The sequence below is a fragment of the Falco biarmicus genome, chromosome 5 (genome assembly GCF_023638135.1).
Source record: "Falco biarmicus isolate bFalBia1 chromosome 5, bFalBia1.pri, whole genome shotgun sequence".
In the NCBI taxonomy this organism is placed as follows: Eukaryota; Metazoa; Chordata; class Aves; order Falconiformes; family Falconidae; genus Falco; species Falco biarmicus.
Window position 1 is genome coordinate 79,498,254 of NC_079292.1, and position 17,959 is coordinate 79,516,212.

Genomic DNA, 17,959 nt, shown 5'->3' on the forward strand with positions numbered 1-17,959 from the left:
TCTAAATCATGAGTATCCTCAGAATAAAATAAAATCTCTCCATCTTGAAGAGTGTGATGTTTGGCATGTTTCACAAACATTACATCGATATGAGGAGATTGTTGTGTGACTAGATTGTATGTGGCATTGAGTTGTTGCCAAATCTGATTCCACTTCCTCATACCAGTTCTCATAGTTTCTGCTTATGAAACAATATTTATTTTTAAGTGCGTTGCATGTGTCTTTTAAGTATCTAGGAAGTATAATTTCTGTGTCCGGTGAAGAGCTTTTCGTGCACAGATTAATACAAATTATAAAATATAATTCATTGGTGTTCTAATCCTGATTGAGGCTTGAGTTGTTATATGACTGGTTTGTGTGGTTGTTTGCTGTGTTTTAAAATGCTTGTAGGCATAAGCTGTAAAAATGTGTTTTTTTTTTTACCTTGCAAATTACCTGTTTGGTAGTTCTCATCTTTCATAGTTTGTTCTGCGATACAATGTTCATCTAAATTTATTGGTTTAAGTTCAAGTTGGCTCATGCCTGTGGAAACACTAACCGTATGAGGTAGATTTGCAAGCATTTGACAAATTACTTATCCCTTTCTAGAAATGCTGATATACTTTCCTGGGTTTTTTTAAAAAAACTAGAAACTAAGAAATTATTCTCTTAATCTTTCCAAATAGTAAAATAAAGCTGTTCAAAAATGTGTCTGCTTTGGGGAACTCAGAATAGTTAGCAGCTACTGAAGTTGTAAGGTTCTTTGGCATTTGTTTCCAGGCAGCTGAAATACACATGAATGCGAGTTAGTCCAATATTTTTGTATTTCATACTTTTGTATGAATACTTTGGTCTGTTTTCAGTTTGTTGTTAAGTATGTAAAAGGAATCAGAACTGCTGCTCTTCAGTGTGCAAATTAACTGCTGGTTGAGTAACTTTTTACTAACCTATGAGTGTATAATATCCTGGAGCTGAGAGCATTTATTGTTGTGAATAGTTTAGAGTTTGATGTATTTTGCATTGAAAAATGGTACCACAATCTGTCCTAATGTTGTTTAGATTTAAGTAAAATGGATCATTTGGAATTATTCTGCAGCCTATGATTAATGTTTGGAGGCAGGGCTTACTGTTTTGTTGTATGTATCCATGCATCCAGCACAGTTATGCTGTCTGAGTAAGTTCTATTATCTGTAAATAGGCTTGTATTGATGTTCATTTTTTGTTACACAAGTAAGTGCTGCATGCCTGGTTTTTTTGGTTTGTTTTTGTGTGTTGGTTGTTTTTTTTTAAAAAAAAAATCAGTATTTTTTTACTGGGAACGATTGATGTAACAATTCACAGAAGAAACATTGAATTTAAGCAAGAACATGAATGTTCAGATGGTAAGAAGGACCATTGTCAATTTGTAAAATCTGTTCGTAAGTGAAGACATGAATTACTGTTGATGTTTCCTGGCCTCCTGTTACTGTTACTGCTTCAGCAAGAATGTTATAAAGTACATGGTATTGGAGTGCTGGTGCAGCCTCATGTTTAAAAAAAAAAAAAATCATCAACCTTCTCACATCTTTTGGATGCATATATGAAAGGTGTTCCCTGGAGTAATAAGGCTGAAAAATAGAATATGGAGCAGTTTGCATCTGAGGCAGGAGGGAGAGGGAGATGGTGAATGTTGTGTCAGAGACTGCTTTGGAGATTTCTGGATTTATTAGCAAGCGGTGCTTGATGGCATTCTTTACAATAGGGCTGATGAATTCTCCATTACAGCAGTTGATGAATTCACCCACTCTGATATTAAAATAAAATTAATTGCAGCCCACAGGTCGTAGTGAATATTGTTGGTTTGTTGGCAATTTTCAGGGGAAGGTTACAAGAGCTATGCAATGCTAGCATGAAAATTTTGTTTCTTATGGAGGCTAGAACTAGGTAAAGGTTAGGAGTCCTAAGAATAATTTTAAATACTAGCCAATGCAGGTATGTACAGAATATGGGACACTGAAGTTTACTCAGCAAACCTGAAAATGGTTAAGTGTGGTTTTTCAAATCTTTTTTTCTTAGTTCATAGGTAAACATCAGTTTGCAGTAAATGTGCTGCATTGTGAGGGGGTTTCAAGTGGGTTTTTTGTCAGTGTAAGATGCTGTATGGATGTAGTTTCACTATGTAGCTATGTAAACAGGAGAATGTTCCGTCTGTGGTTGTTTCTGACCAGTTGGTTGTTGGTAATTCTGCTCTGTGAGCATAAGGTAGACTTATGTTATTATGCTGTATGTATGTGAAATTTAAAAATGGTGTAATGTGTTTATTCATATTCCACATAGCTACCCACAGAGAAAAGCACATAAATGAATTTATATATATATATTAAAAAATATATATATTTTTATATATATATATAAATTTCAGAGGTAAACAGTTCAAATTTCTTATCTACTTCAGGACAAGAGACTGCTGTGTGCAGTTAAGCAGGCCAGTATAATTAGAAGCAAATCAGGTAGCAGATTTAGTATATATGTAACTAAGAGACAAGCAGCACAGGATTTTGCTTTTGAAAAAAGCAGCAGCAGTACGTTTTGGTACTGTGCTTCCGTAGAGATGTAACTGTACATATGAATAGGCCAATATTTTCAAACAGCTGTCAAATGCTCAATTTAAATGTGTGTTTTGGGCACTTGATTTTCAGCATATTGAGCTGCCGTAATTCTAACCAAATTTACAAGGAGTTGCATTTTCTTAAGATTATAAATCCTGTAATAAGTCCTGTCGAAATTTAATAGCGATTATCCTTTAAGCATATAGAATTGTTCAGTTTGCAGCTATCATTAATTTTGATTCTCTCCTAATGTGGCATGCGTACATGCATGTCTGTGTGTATATATACATGAATGAACACATAAATATGAGAATAAAAAAAACAGGATGTCCCTTTTCTGTGTTGTTCCTGATAGCCCTGCAAGTATGAAGCTTAGAGCAAAAGGTGTGGTTACACAGCATGGCTTGATCTGATCTAGCAACTGTTTTTAAAGATCAGTCAGGTTAGTTCGTCATGCTGCTTTCCTTTGCTATCATCCATGTGTTTCTATCCTTCCTTTTTGCTGCCCCTTAGAAAGTCTGTTCAGCTATCTCTTATGTTTTTCCTGTGTTACTCTTCAACCAGCTTAACAAACTGAATTGTTTCACTGAAGCTGTGTCTAACCTAGGTAATAAAATACACCAGGGACTGTTTTCTGGACCTGGAACTAAGTAACAAGATTGCACCTGAAACAGTACGGTTGCACCCAGACTGCCAGTGAAGAGCACTTTGCTGCTCTGCATTTGCTGTCCCCTTAACTGTGCCTGGGCATTTGTCTGGGAGCACCAAGTTCGTATGGGCCAAAATGGTGTCAGAGAGGATGCTAACAGCATGACTCGAGCCTGTGCTCTGGCCCTGTTTTATTTACTGTTACAGATGTGGCCAGAGAAGTCAGACAAGTGCAAAAGCCAGCCCAGGTGAGATGGAGCGGTATGGCTGAAAATTAAGAAAGGAGAAGGAAGGTGCAGGGCTGACAACGTCAGGGAGCTACAGAAGGGGTATCCTTTTGATGTCAAGGAGCTATTAAATTACTTAAGAGGTTTTGTCTGACTGTACCCTTAATGTAACATTATTTTGCTAACTACAGCTTCAGATTGCCTCTGTGGAGAGCTACAAGTGCTGTATCCCTATAACTGCTTTATCAAAGTCTGATTCAGTCAGCTAAAATGCCTCACAAGTGAATTAAACCTGGTATATGAAAGTACATATATGACATTTTAAACAGGTTTTCTTATCCTGGATGTTTCATTGGGGTATTGTTTTTCTTCTACCTTTTCTGTAATTCAGGTGCTTCCTTAGATAAAAGAAGTGGGGAGAAGTAGGGTGGCAGGCAGGAAGCAATGGTGATACTACTACTGTTAATATGGGGCTGTTGAACTGGTCAGTAGACACCCCTCAGGTCTTACGAAGGATGAGCAGAGAGCTTAGATGTCAGGAAAATAATTGGTTATATTTTGACATTTTTTGATCATGCAGGAGTGTGAGGCTTGTGATATCTCTACTGTAGCAAGTGACCTGATTTAGAACTGTGAAGTCATGTGTCCCAAGTATATCCTCTGTCTGATGTGTCAGTGGCTTGGAAGTACAAGTACTTTATATCCATTTGCCAAAAAATGTAGATTCATTGCATTCATACCTGTGGCCAAGACTCCTGTCAGCAATGCTAATTCAGTGTAAACTTTGGTTTTGTGTGATACATTTACACAAAGAAAAACTTTTTAAGGTAGGAATTTCTGAATTACCAGAACAAAACTGAAGTTCTTTTTCTTCACAAAAAAAACCCAACAAAAAGTGAAAGAATTTTGTTTTACATTCCACTCCGGGTACTCTGAGTAGTAGCATGCCATTAAATCAAAGTTAGTTCATTTTTATCGGGTTTTATTTGTTTATTTATTTAAATGTAATAGCTGAGCAACAAGAGCCTGTGAAAATACTGTGAAGGAATGAATAAAATTGTAGTACAATGACGAATACTACGTCCTTCACAGACTGGAACCCACCGCACTGGGATTTCAGTGATGCCACAAGGGCAGGAGGGATGAAAAAGGGGTCGGTAGAGCCCAGAAAGAAGAGAAGAAGGTGCTGTTTATAGAAGACATTAGATTTTGTCTACTGGTAGAAGAGTATGAAAGCTATACGTTGGGATTACTCAATTAATTTTCAAAAAGACACTTGTAAGTAGAAGGGGCCTAAATCTGTAGTATCTTGTCTGAGGGTTGTTCTCTTTTATAGGATATAAATACTTCCGTTAAGCTGAGTTTAGGTTATCAAATATGTCTTGTTAATTTGTCTGGGCAAGGGAATAAAGTTTATCAGTGCAATAAACCCACTGAAAATGCACGGTGGTGTTCTCTAGTAAGAAGGCAAATTCAGGCTGCTTGAATCTCTTCCAGAAACAGATGTAAATTCCACTGTAGCTTTTCAAATAGTGAATAATCATGGTCTGTTATGTTTGGTGATGAATCATGCAAAGGGTTGCAGATGGTGAGAAGAGTGCAGCTGTGCAGATACTAGAGGAGCGGAGATAGAAGACTAGAGGACCCAAGGGGACAGAGGTGATTTTAGGGAGGATTGACATGGCTTATGAAAGAGACAGATAAGAGAGCTGAAAGAGTATTGAAGCTGAGTGTGCCAGCCTCAGGGTAAAGCCAAAACTGAACCTGAGATTTGGGGATGGGGAGAATGCTGGAGACTGAAAAAGAGGTATACTAAGATAGAGAAATATTTTTTGTTGTTCTTTGAAGCAGAAGTTGCAGCATCAGCTACCAAAGTTACTGGACATTTGTGCCAAGCCAAAACATGAAGGAGACCAAGCTTAGGTGGGGAAATTCAAGGTGGAAATGAAAAGAGAAAACTAAGAGGCTTCATGTTCCTTTTAAAGGAATGCTGGTCGTTAGTAGGAGAGTTATTGTAGTAACAGATATAGATGCAAAGTTGTGGGACTGCTCTGAGCAGAAGTTGTGTAATGAGATCAGAGTGGCAAAAGTTTGCCAGGTGGAGAAGTTGTATCTGACTAGCTATTCTAAAAAAGGAGGATTGCAAGGCCTGGGTTGTGGTTGAAGGGCAGGTAAGATTCAAGTGAAGCTTTTACGATCTCAAATCAATATGCTAAAAAGTCCATCTGTCAACTTTTTGCATTAAGTAATTTTAATTTAAGATACCTTTTTCTTTTGTTTCCTCTCTTTTTAGATTAAAAGTATTGTTCCAAAATCATATCTTTTTATTCAGGAAGAACGTTACCATTAAGATGTTTGTAAGAACTAGTATTTTTACCCACAGGTCAGAAATCCTCAGCCAGAGTGAATATTTAACCGCTATTTCAAGGATATCTTTTTCTTAATAAAGTATGTGATTAGGGTTCAAAGTGAGGGACCCTGAAAAATTTTAGACTCCTCAGAGTACTGACATAACTTCAGGCACCCATTGTGCTGTTCGTGTGTTCTACAAACCCTAGTAAATATAAAACAAATACTGAAAGTGAACTGGGGGAAAAAAATGGGGGAGGGGGGAGCAGAAGTCCAGATCTGTCTTCTGAGAGTTATGCTCAAAAACTGCTATATTGAAAACTGGTTTCAGGATTGTTTTCTCATCTCTTTTAGCCTAGTTACCTAAAAGTCAGATATATGCAGTATGGTCTGCTATCCTCTACCCACACACAATAACTTTGAGCTGCATATTTATTTTTTTTTTTGCAAAAAATTTTAATTTTTATGAAGGTTGGTGACTGAGAAGAAGGAAAACAAATTATTGACCCTACTGAGGAAATGATGCAATATGAATTCAGCAATTATCTGTTTTGTTTGGCCTGTCAACTGCCAATCAGCACAGGAGCACTTGCAAGCCAGTTGCGACATGTAGCTCTGAACCAGCTACAGTGTGTTTGCTGTTTGCAGTCAGTAGTTCAGGGACGTTGTGGGGAGGGGGAACTGTAAGTATAGTGAGAAAGGGAAAGAACAGGAAGACATGATAGGGCAATGTGGGGACAATGGTATGAAAATCTTACATCTTTGGGAGCAAATCCATAGAATTAAAGCTTTTTTATTTCTTCTCCCCCAAGTTACCCTTTTCCCGGTGTTTTAATGCTGGTAATTGCAAATATCGATATGAATTCTACCTTTTGAATTTGTGTACTGTCACAACTTGCATACTGTCACCCCATGCAACACTACAGGCTTGGGGAAGAGCGGCTGGAAAGCTGCCTGGCAGAAAAGGACCTGGAGGTGCTGGCTGACACCTGGCTGACCACGAGCCAGCTGTGTGCCCAGGTGGCCAAGAAGGCCAATAACATCCTGGCTTGTACCTGAAACAGTGTGGCCAGCAGGACAAGGGGAGTGATTGTCCCCCTGTACTGGGCACTGGGGAGGCCACATCTCAAACACTGTGCTCAGTTCTGGGCCCCTCACTGCAAGAGGGACATTGAGGTGCTGGAGCGTGTCCAGAGATGGGCCATGGAGCTGGTGAAGGGTCTGGAGCAAAAGTCCTGTGAGGAGCAGCTGAGGGAACCGGGATTGTTTAGTCTGGAGAGGAGGAGGCTCAGGGGGTCCTTATCGCTCCCTACAGCTCTCTGAAAGGAGGTTGTAGGCAAGTGGGTGTCAGTCTCTTCTCCCAGATAACAAGCAGCAGGACAAGAGGAAACCACCTCAAGTTGCACCAGGGGAGGTTTAGATCAGATACTAGGAAAACTTTCTTGACTGAAAGGGTGGTCAATTATTGGAACAGGCTGCCCAGGGAGCTGGTGGGATCACCATCCCTGGAGGTGTTTAAAATATGGGTAGATGCAGTGCTTAGGGACATGGTTTAGTGGTGGATTTGGCAGTCCAGGTTTAGTGGTGGATTTGGCAGTCCAGGGTTAATGGTTGGACTGGAAGATCTCAAAGGTCTTTTCCATCTTAAATGATTCTATGATTCTAACTTAATGCTCTCAAGCTTTTATTATGTTGTTTAAATTCACAAAATTATATACAACTCTAAAAATTTTCATTAGCAGTCAACAAACTCAAAACTACTTGGTATCTGTACAATATTAGATTATATGACAGATTAGTAATATATATTAGTATTATATATAATATGTGGCCTTGAATTAGGTTGCATTCAGTTGAACTATTTATGTTACAGGAATGTTCCTTTGTTCTTCAGTCGAAGAGTAAACAAGGGTGTAATCACATAGGAATAATAAATATACTCACAGAACAAAAGATTAGTTAATTATTTCTTTTCCTTCATTTTACTATAAATCTAAACTTGAGGCAGATATTTTTATTTATAATACAGAAAGGATTCTAGGTTCTAAAGAGTATGTTACTACTAAGCCTGCTAATAAGGGATTATCAATACATACCAATTGCTATCACATATAAAGGTCTGTGGATATAAAACAAAAGGTATTCTTGTATCCTAGTTTATAGGAGTGCATTTTAAGGTATCCATACATATATGCAAATCTAAAGACTGTTGGAATATTATCAGTTTTAGAAAGTGCATCAAAGTCTTTCCTTGACTATGTAAGTTAGTGGTGCTTTTTTTATTTCTTTTCATAAATATAGTATGTTTACAATTTCATATTTGTTAGTAAGAGTTACTAGACAGCTTTGCTTGTAAAAGCTATGATGTCTTTGTGGATAGAACAGTCATGTATGTTATTTCTTTTTTGTTTCTTTTTATTTGGGTTTTTTGGCTTTTTTTTTTTATTTTATCAAGCATGTGAGCAAGTAAAACTTCTGAGTTAGAGGTTTACGTAACACATATCTGTATTACTGTATGACTGTAGTACAGTCAATATGTTTAGTGAAAAATGGCCAGAAATTTTGCCTGGCACTGCCTCTGTACACATTAGTTTATAATTTTAATTGACAATTTTAGTTGCACAGATGTCTTTAATTTGTTACCCTCTGAAGTTTATTTTTACCATGTGTAGTGAAAATGTACTCTGCAGGAGACTTAGCAAGAGGCTTACATTTTATTTACTTCAAAAATTGATTATATTGGAGACAATAATTTAGTCACCACACTAAAATGCAATTTCTATTTGCCTTTTACCCTCAGATATCTTTATCCTTCAACAAATGAAGTCTCTGGAGAGTATCAGGGTATAGTCAGAAAATTGTTGAGCAGCCACTTTGCATAATCTGAGATGCCGTAATCACATGTGTAAGGAAACAATTGCAACATTCCAATTTAGTCTTAAGGATCTAGTTTCCAGTGAGCAGCATGTTAGGACAGATGTGTAGGCTGTTTGTAAACGCTGTACATGTCAGAATCAACTTTGACTTCACCACTGAAACTTACTTTTACACATTATCTGTAGAAAAAACAAATTATAATGGTTTAGGACATCTAGTATGTGCATGCAGCTCATAAGAGTTTTTGTGGGATTTTTGGTTTGTTCTTTTTTAAAAAATTCTCTTAATTCTAGGCATACCGTACAATCAGATTTAGCCTCAATCTGAGCACTGATTTCTGAAGTTGAGGTATCCTTAACTGTTAATCAACTGAAAATCTTGGCTTATGTAATTAGCTTGTTGACTCCCAAATAAATGGGTAAGGAGTTTTGGGAAACATGGGGAAAGTGAGAGATCTTTGAATTTGTTAAAGGTGTAATAAATAATCATAAGTAATGAAAAAAATAGCAAATACTCAGATGATACATTTGTGTGAACGTGACCTTGGATTTTGGATCAAATAGCAAGTACATGAATGTCGTGTTTGTGCGAACGTGGCCGAATGTGACCTTGCATCGGTTCAAATATCAATCATAAATCAAATCCTAGCTTTTAACATACATGTAAAGAAAACATCCTCCTATATGGTGCATCAGACTTTTGTTTCTCAGTAGTTGTGGTCTTCACAGCGTTCAGCAAATGCATAGAGCATCTGTGTGCTGTACAGTATATTCTTTCAGCTTCATTGCCTACAAGATATTGTCATGAAGAATTTAGTATCTGTAAAAGTTCGAAGCACAAATTACTATGGCTGCTATGATTAACATGTGCAATCGTTTGAATCTTGCTTAAGTATGGAATAATTTGAGTGGAATGTAACAGTGACTTGAAGAGATACTGACATTGAAATGCATTGGATAAAGAGCAAAAGCTGAGATTCTTTGGAGAGAAAAAGAAAAAGGCAGTGTGTTGCAAGCATGAAGGTATATATATAAATGAAATGGGATTTTTTTAATGGAAACTGTGGTGAGCTCTGAGTAGTACTTGTGGAACTGTATTTGAACTTGAAAGAGAGCACATGTCAGAGAATACATAGTACTCTATAACATAGTGGTTGCTAAGATGTTGCCATGGCTTAGTTTCTTGCAGAAAAAAAAAATTCCTATTGTTCTTTTGAGTCTCTTGTTAATAAAATATACTTGCTTCAATGGTCATGCCTCAAGAATACAGTGTATTACTAACTCTGATCTGAATATTTGCTTTATGTGCATTAATAACTAACATAAATTGAATAAACTTCCCTCATACTGCTGTCCAGTATTTTTAATGTCGTGTTAATAATAGTATGTTTATTCTATAGGTTAAGCTTGTAGTCAATTCTTAACCATGTGTCAGAGCTCGTTATTTACTATAAAAGTGGAAACAGAGACAGGATAAATAGAGAAAGAAAAAAATAACAAATTGCCAATTTTTCAGGATTTGTAGGCATCTAGACAATAAAATTTGAAGCAAGACTAAAGACTTTAACACAAAGTTTTCCACTTAAGTCTTTGTCAGTTCTTGCTTGGTTTAGAGTCAGGATTCATCTAAACATCAGACTGGATTATAGTGTAGTTAAAAAAACAAACAAACCAAACAAACAAAAAAAAAAACCAACCAAAAAACCCCCACCCCAGAACCTCAAAAACCCCCAAACTAACCAACTGAAAAAACCCAACAAAGGCACTCCCAAACACATTTCTTGAAGAAAATAGTAAAGTGAAGGAGAACATTATAGACTACCAATAACACTAATATAATATGATACGGTTTGTTAACTAATATTACTATTGACTGATACTAAAGTCCTAATAGTCAACTGTTTAAGGGATTCAGCAAATGTAGATTTAAAAGAGAGATTTGAAAACTGTACTTGGAAATATAGCTACTTCTGACTTTAGTATCAGTTCAGCTTTCACTAGAAAGAAAAGTCAGGTCTTCCCAATTACAGAAACCACCAAAGTATTCACTTTTTGGATAGGAAAACTCACATTTGGAGGAGAAAAAAGAAAACAACAAACCAAAAAATCCCAATGTCATATTGTTATTTTGTGCAGACTTGAACATTTGAGCTTGATGGCAGTTCAAGCACAATTCAATTTGCACTCCTTACAGAAATCAGATAGGAAAAATAGATTTTTCTTTTAATAGAAGGACCTTGATGCAAATTTGAGTAATGTATTTGCATGTATATGATTTGGAAATAAATAAGTATTTGATGCATCTAATGTCCATTTATGTGGGAGAAAGCAAGCATAACTTTAGGTAGATGTAAACTTGAGGTGAGAGACCTGTAATTTTTGTCTCTGGAGCCTGAAGGCAAAGTTTACAAAACCTTTATGTGCCATTGCTGATGAAATCAAGTCTGGCTCCTGTTGTTAAAGGGGTTAGCAGTGGGTAATTTAAAGATGGGCTTCAGATCTTGTTGTATTGATAAACTAGAACTGTGGTATTTCTTTACATCTTAAGTTGATCTCTGTCTGCTAGAGGTTGACTAATTTTGTGGCTCAAATACGATAAAATATACTTTCTGGTCTAATATAAAGTCAGTGTAAAAGTCATGTATGTAAGTGTGAAGTGTTCTCAACTGAGTTCGTAGTTACCAAGTTCTTGAGGGGCTTGTTGAATTTAAAATTTCCCATTAGAAAGCTGTTTGATGCTAGGATGTTGTTTTACTCTTTACAAGCAGCTGAAGTCTTTGAGCTACATTCTACTTGAGTTTCCAGCATTGGAAGTATTATTTTATTTATTTATTTATTGGAGCATGTTGTTTCAACTCAGAGTAAATGCCTGTGTTTTCCATTTACTGGATTTCTGTGGGAGTTTTACTGCTGGAAGGATGATGAATATCTGGGATGTGCATGATCTCCTCAGCCTATATGATAGTGTCATAGCCCTGTCAAAAGATGATACTGCTTAATCTAACAGAGATGCTGTCTGATCTGTAGAGCAGTTCTCAGCTCTCACCAGAGACTTAAGAGGCATGGCTGCCTTACTTCAGGCAATGCAGGGGCCTGGTTTACACAATCACTGGATTCTTCAGAGGGGATACAGGCTGACATACACGTTTATTTGTTAGCCGTGCAGCACATGTATGCCTCTCCCCAGCTGCTTATTTCTGCTCCCTCCATTGAGCCAGCACAAATACTTGTAAGGCTTTGCTGTGAACTGGATCATGGAAGTGATCTGATTGAAAAGTACCACTTTTTGATTTGTGATCTTGGCCTCGAAGGTTAGCCATGGCCCTGGAAAGTCCATTGAGTTCAGCTCAACCCAACCATATGAGTGAGGTGCTTGATGTTAGGTGAGATGAATTACTCCTTTTATTTCTGTTTGCTGAAAATTAATTTCTGCTTTGTAATTATTTTTTTTCTCCATTATTAATTGTGTCTGTGGTGCGAAAGTGAGAGGGTATTATATTTGAGATAATAGTTTAATTACCTCCTGAATAGTTTTGTTGCTGACGTATTATTTGTTACTTAGACACTAATCTTGGCAAAACAATTTTTAGAAGTATTTAGAGTATAATGAATGTGTTACATAATTGAAAGAAAATATTGGAGGAAATTGTGAATATGTAATCATGAAGGTATAGAAAGCAGCTGAATAGATTTAAAGCAGAAATGTTGCATTTAAGAGGGGGATGAGTCGTCCTGCTCAGAGACATTTATCTTTCTTTAATATATTTAATATATTCTAGGCAATGAGACTCCACTTCAGAGAGTCAGGACCAATGAAGTAGCTACCCTGTGCCACTAAATCTTGGAAAGAAGCTACAGGGAGATGCCAACAGGGATTGAAGCTGGCTCAGTAACTGCAAAGTAGCTGAATAGTGACTGTTAGTGATTATGTCGTTGTTCTCTGTATTTTTTCAGTCTGTGCTTTTCCCCACCTTGCTTGACTGATTATTTGGTTTTTTTCCTTATCTTTTTCTGTCTGTTTCTGTGTAGGGTCTGCTCAAATTTTTGTAGCTGAGCAGTGTTAAGCAATCACTTCAATAAGTATTTGGGGCTTTTTGGTCTATGTAGGTAGTGTGATACCAGTGCAAATGCAAAATTTTTGACTGTGTCTTTGCATATACTGTAATTATAAGCAATTCAAAGTTCTCCTTCATAAGGGGATACGGTAGCATTTTGTGTAGCAATCCAAGATGACTTTATATGTCTTGCCTTTAACTGAGTGGTTTTGTAATCATATAGATTGAGGTTTTAGATTTTTGCTTGGGAGGCACATAAACATTAAACATGTTGCTAGACCCTTAAATTTCTGTTAATGCAGATTCTGCATTATAGCTGCCTTGCACTTGAATAACATGTAAGGAATCTTTCATGTTTAGTATGGCTACCTCCTCTTTGACAACCCTTGTTTGTTTTCTCTACAGAATTTGTATCATGATCTTATGTTTTACTGTTGGTAATGCTTTTCTTGCCACACAATGGGTGTTGCTTATGTTAGTATCTCCTTACATATGTTTTTGCTTTTAAAAGTGGTTTGCACCAGGAAAAGTGTGCATTTGTAGCACTGACTTGTAAATAACATTTTATAATTCTATTAAGTAATGTCCTTGTTTTTTTAGAGTAAAAATAACTGAACAACTAACAAAACAGTAATGTTCTAAGAACTGAGGGTTTTGTTAAATTAGTGGGAACCTGCATGCCAAATATCATGTATATTGTGTGATACAAGAGTTTCTGGCAATATTGTTATACTTTTCTATATAGCTGGAAAACATCTGTTCTGCATATGCCACAAAATAAACTTTTAAAATCTCAACACTTTGACCTTACTATATTTTCTTTAACTCATGGTGGACTAATAGGAGCTGGTGCTGCAACATAGAAGAATCATATAGGCTCCTGACAGTCTGACAGAGTACATATAGTTGAAGAATACTTCTGTTTAGTGTAACGTACATAGCCAGTTGCTGGTGTGGTACAGTTTGCACCTGACCTGTCATCAATCAGCACTGCTTTTGTGTGCATCTTCTTATTGCTGACTTCCTTGTTAATTCATCTGTTTTAGTCCCATCTTTAAAAGCACTTGTTTGTGGTGTTGGCTAATTACTTGAATGGAAAAGCTGATAAAAATTGTTAATTTTCAGTAAGAAAATCTTGCCTTTCCTCTCTTTTTTTGGATCATGTCTTTTAAAATCCAACGGGACAGAAGATCCTGGGACCAAAGAAATGCAGCTGCCTGGCTCAGTAAGTTTCTGCTTGGGTTTGGCAGAGTAATATAAAACCAAAAAATATTCCCATATTGGTTTTACCATGTTTAATATTAAATCATCTGAATATTTGCAGCGTTTCAAAGCTTTATCAACTCTTCCCATGTGAGAAGTGTGCTATCTCTGCGTCTTCTGATGCAATTAGAGAAAAGTTTTCAAGGGAGGAAAGTAAAACTTACTCATGGTCCCCACTTTCTGAAGCCAGTAGACTTGCCTCTGTGGCCTGTATTCTTCCTTCAAGAAACTCCTTAGTGTTCCTCCAACTCTGCAAGTACTTATGGATCTGAGCATGAGGATTGTCTTTTCTCCCTTTTTGCTCAGGCAAAGAATGATCTTCCTTTTTGATCAACTGATAAATGAACAGCTCTTTTCCTGCCGCAGACTAATATAGACCAGATTGCCTTACAAGCTATGTAATGCTGTTTAATCTGTTTAATGCACTGCCCAATTATAAGGGGAGTGATTCAGGGAAAGAAGAACACTGTGCAGTATATATGTATTTTCTACCATAGTGCATTAAAAAAAATAAGGTAGCATAATCGAGGTTGCAGAGAATTATTCACTAAATAACTTTTAAGAGCTTAACTTTGCAATGTTAGTATAATTTCTTAAAATTAGGGTATGTGAAATTTGGTTTGTTTTGAAGACAAGGGTTTATTAAAACTTGCATATGATATTATGGAGTACAGCTGTGTAGAGGGGAAAAAATATGACGTTATTCTATTTTGGGGGGTTTTTTTGGGGTGCAACTGGCAGTCTTCATGAAGAGGTGGCTCATGAAAATTTTTCAATTCATGCATGGTAAATTCTCTCTGTCTTAGGTTCTTAATACCTTGTAAAGTATAGAATATTACTCATGTGTAAGGTTACAAAGTATGAAAACTGAATCAAATGTCACAGGATAGAGGAGAAAACATGCGCTTTTTCCCAGATAGGAGATTGGACTTCATATTTTAGATGCCAAATTTTATTTTCAGTTGTTTTTTTATGTGTTGAATCAGGATATTGGAAATACCCTGTAGCTTATATATTTCAGGCTCCTCCTATTTACCTAAGTTTTTTATAAGTATCTACTGCATCCCCTAGTTTTAAATGTGCTGTGTTCTGCCACAGTATTTGCAAAGTGACCTAGAGGTAATGATTGTTTCAACTTTAACCTTGATATTGCAAGCCAGCCCTTTACACGATCAATGTGTTTATGCAGTAAATCCAAACTTTGTTACTGTTTCTCAGAGACCTTTGCATCTCGAAGACCTCTTTCCTTACAGGGATTATCCCTAGCGTGGCAAGTATTAAATGTGGAAGGGCCAGGGGTTTAGTCTCCCACCATCCCTTTCTAAAAATGAAGCAAATTACCAATTGCTGCATGATTAGGTATTTGTCTATGGTAATCTGACTGTGATTTCTTTAAGACCTGATTCAAGTTTATAGGTAAGTTACTCATTGGGTAATTGCAGTGTGGCAGTGGGAAAGGAGGACTTCTGAAAACATACATATTTCAGAGATAACAGGCTGTGAGAAAGCACCAGTAAAACCTGCTTATTCTCAAAATCATAATTACATGAAATTGTGTTCTTATTTTCCTATTTCATTCTCTCTTGTTTTCAGTTTTGTTTGTGTGTGGTTTTATGTGGGTGTAGGAAGGGGGGTATGGAGGCTAAAATATTGTATGAGAAACTGGGACAATCCTTTGCAAATGTCTTTGTGGCACAGAATTTTTCTAAAATCTTCAGAGTAAGAAGAAATGTTGATTTATGCAGATGCTTGAGTGGAATCCTCACGCTGCAGCTACCACATCTACCGTTGTAACATGTACAACTCTTTTTGTAAAGCAAAACACTCCCTGTGAATATTACTTAAATGAACTTCATACTCATTACCCTTTTTATATTAGAAGCTTTATTTTCATACAAGTAAGGTTCAACGCATATTAAGTGAAACCTGCCAATGAAAGCATATGCATGTGTAAACATGCACAAAATACAGCAAAGACAGAAGGCGAACAGTGAATGAATACTGGCACGAATACTAGACGTTTTACTTAAAGGTTTTCTGTGCTTGTAAAAAAATGAATTATAATGTTTTCAGTAACGAAAAGATTAGTATATTTTGACAGTCTTCAGAAATGGTGAAGTAATGGCTATGTTTGTTAAGGTAGCTAGTTAATCATCAGCAAGAGCTGTAATGATTAAACAGCTGTAATTTACTAGTAGCGTTGGGAAGTACAAAAGGGTATGTAATTTAATAGTTAAAACACTAAGCACTTCATTTATGTTTCACTAGCTGTTAGGTTGCTCTTATATAAATTCAGCTAAAAAGACTACAGAATTTTAAATATTTACTGCAAATGTGAAAAAGTATGGTGCAATTTGGGCAATACCAGGCACGCCGCTGAAAGAGCTGTTGCCAGCTATCAGAGGTCAGCTATCAAGCCTTTACTTTGCTTTCCTGCCAAATAATGCCTATTTTGCTTCAAGGTAGGCTTCAGTGTTCACTTAATCTTTTCCAAATACTTGTGCTGGATGAAGAAATGATACTTGGAGAGATGTACGTGATTGAGCAGGGAACATGAAGTAACGTTGGGTACGAGGAGCCTAGTGTCTCCTGGAACCTCCCCAGCTATCCTGGGGCAGAGTACCCGTGCTATGTATCTGCAGAGGAATATAAGGTTTCTGTGCTGTGAACAACTGTTTCAGCCTGGGAGAACTTCATGAAGAGCACACTGGAGGAGCAGTGCCGATCATATGCTCTGCCATTCCTCTCTTCCTTTTTTGTTGATGGCTCCTTAGGGAGACAGATTTGGTAGTCTCCTTTGGATTGCTGGAGAACAGTTATTATTCTCAGCTATCGTTACAAACCCAACATACATCAAAGGTTTCTTTACTCTTTTCCCCTCGTCACAAAATATCTACATCAAAGGGATAACAATTTAACTTTTTTTCCACAAATGAAATACAGAAAAGTGATTTCTTATTTCTCAGCTTGAGTATATTCCAGGTATGTCAGGGATGTCAGGTGGATAATGTAATGTTTTGGGCTCTGTGCAAACAGCACAGTTAATTCCAGGTGTTACTATGGGCTGGTCCATGCAGCCTCAACAGAGAAATTGTTCAGAGATTCAAGTTTGAAAGTATTGGCAGAGAATAACAGATTATGTTGACCAGAAATGTTTGCAGTTGAATCTTTTTCTTTCTTACTTTCTGAAAGTAATGTTTTGTGAGGCACTTCTCATCTTCAAAATTACTCTGTATCTTGAGCCTTCATGAGATTGGAAGTGTTGTTCTGAATATATGCGGATGGTCTAGCGTTAAAATCTTTGTCAGATAATCTGCAATAATCTGCTGTTTTCCCTTGGGGTGTGACCATACATTCCTAAAGCATTAGGCTAATTTTTTTTTGTTTTAAAGTAATCTTTTATTTAGAGTCCTCATTCATAAAATTTCTGATTTCTTTTATTTCTTCAGTAACTATGGTCATATATGTTACAATAATTTTAACTTCTATTTTATGTCTTTTGACAGGCTTCTGAGTATCAAGTGTAGATATTTCTTCATATTTTGTCAGGTTACAAGCTGGTAGGATTTATAAGAGAGACTAAGGTGATTCTTGGGGACAGGACAACTGTTGACCTTTAAAAGAAAGTGGCATTTGGAATTTATTTTACTAAATAGTTTCAGGTTATGGAAATTCTGTAGGGACTGTAACCGATAGCAATTACCCTTCAGTCCTCTATGTGAAGGAAGTTACTTTGTTTCAGTTTTCCAATAAAAAGTTCTGTTACATTGTAAAATAATTATGTATCACAATCAGTATTCTTTGGATGCACTTTAAAAAAAATAAAAAAAAAGCTGCACCAGCCTTTCAACTGATCCCTTCAGAAAGAAGTTGAGATGTGCATGAAAGCTCTTGTATTGCTTATAAATGTTCTTTTACAGTGCTAGCAATCTGGTACAATGTCCTAATGAGTATTTAATATATCAAATTGGATA

General features: G+C 36.6%; 1 protein-coding gene across 2 annotated transcripts in view; it reads left to right on the plus strand.

The window, feature by feature from the left end:
- The window catches only part of PPARA (peroxisome proliferator activated receptor alpha), a 38,947-nt gene that overhangs the window by 3,187 nt on the left and 17,801 nt on the right, over positions 1-17,959 (plus strand). Inside the window, exon 1 of one of the 2 annotated variants that reach the window (XM_056341675.1) lies at positions 15,255-15,401. The exons of the other annotated variant lie outside the window; for it this stretch is intronic. The gene's annotated coding sequence lies outside the window, so the exon portion shown is untranslated. Of the gene's footprint in view, positions 1-15,254; positions 15,402-17,959 lie in introns of those variants that run through there. 2 annotated transcript variants of the gene reach the window in all.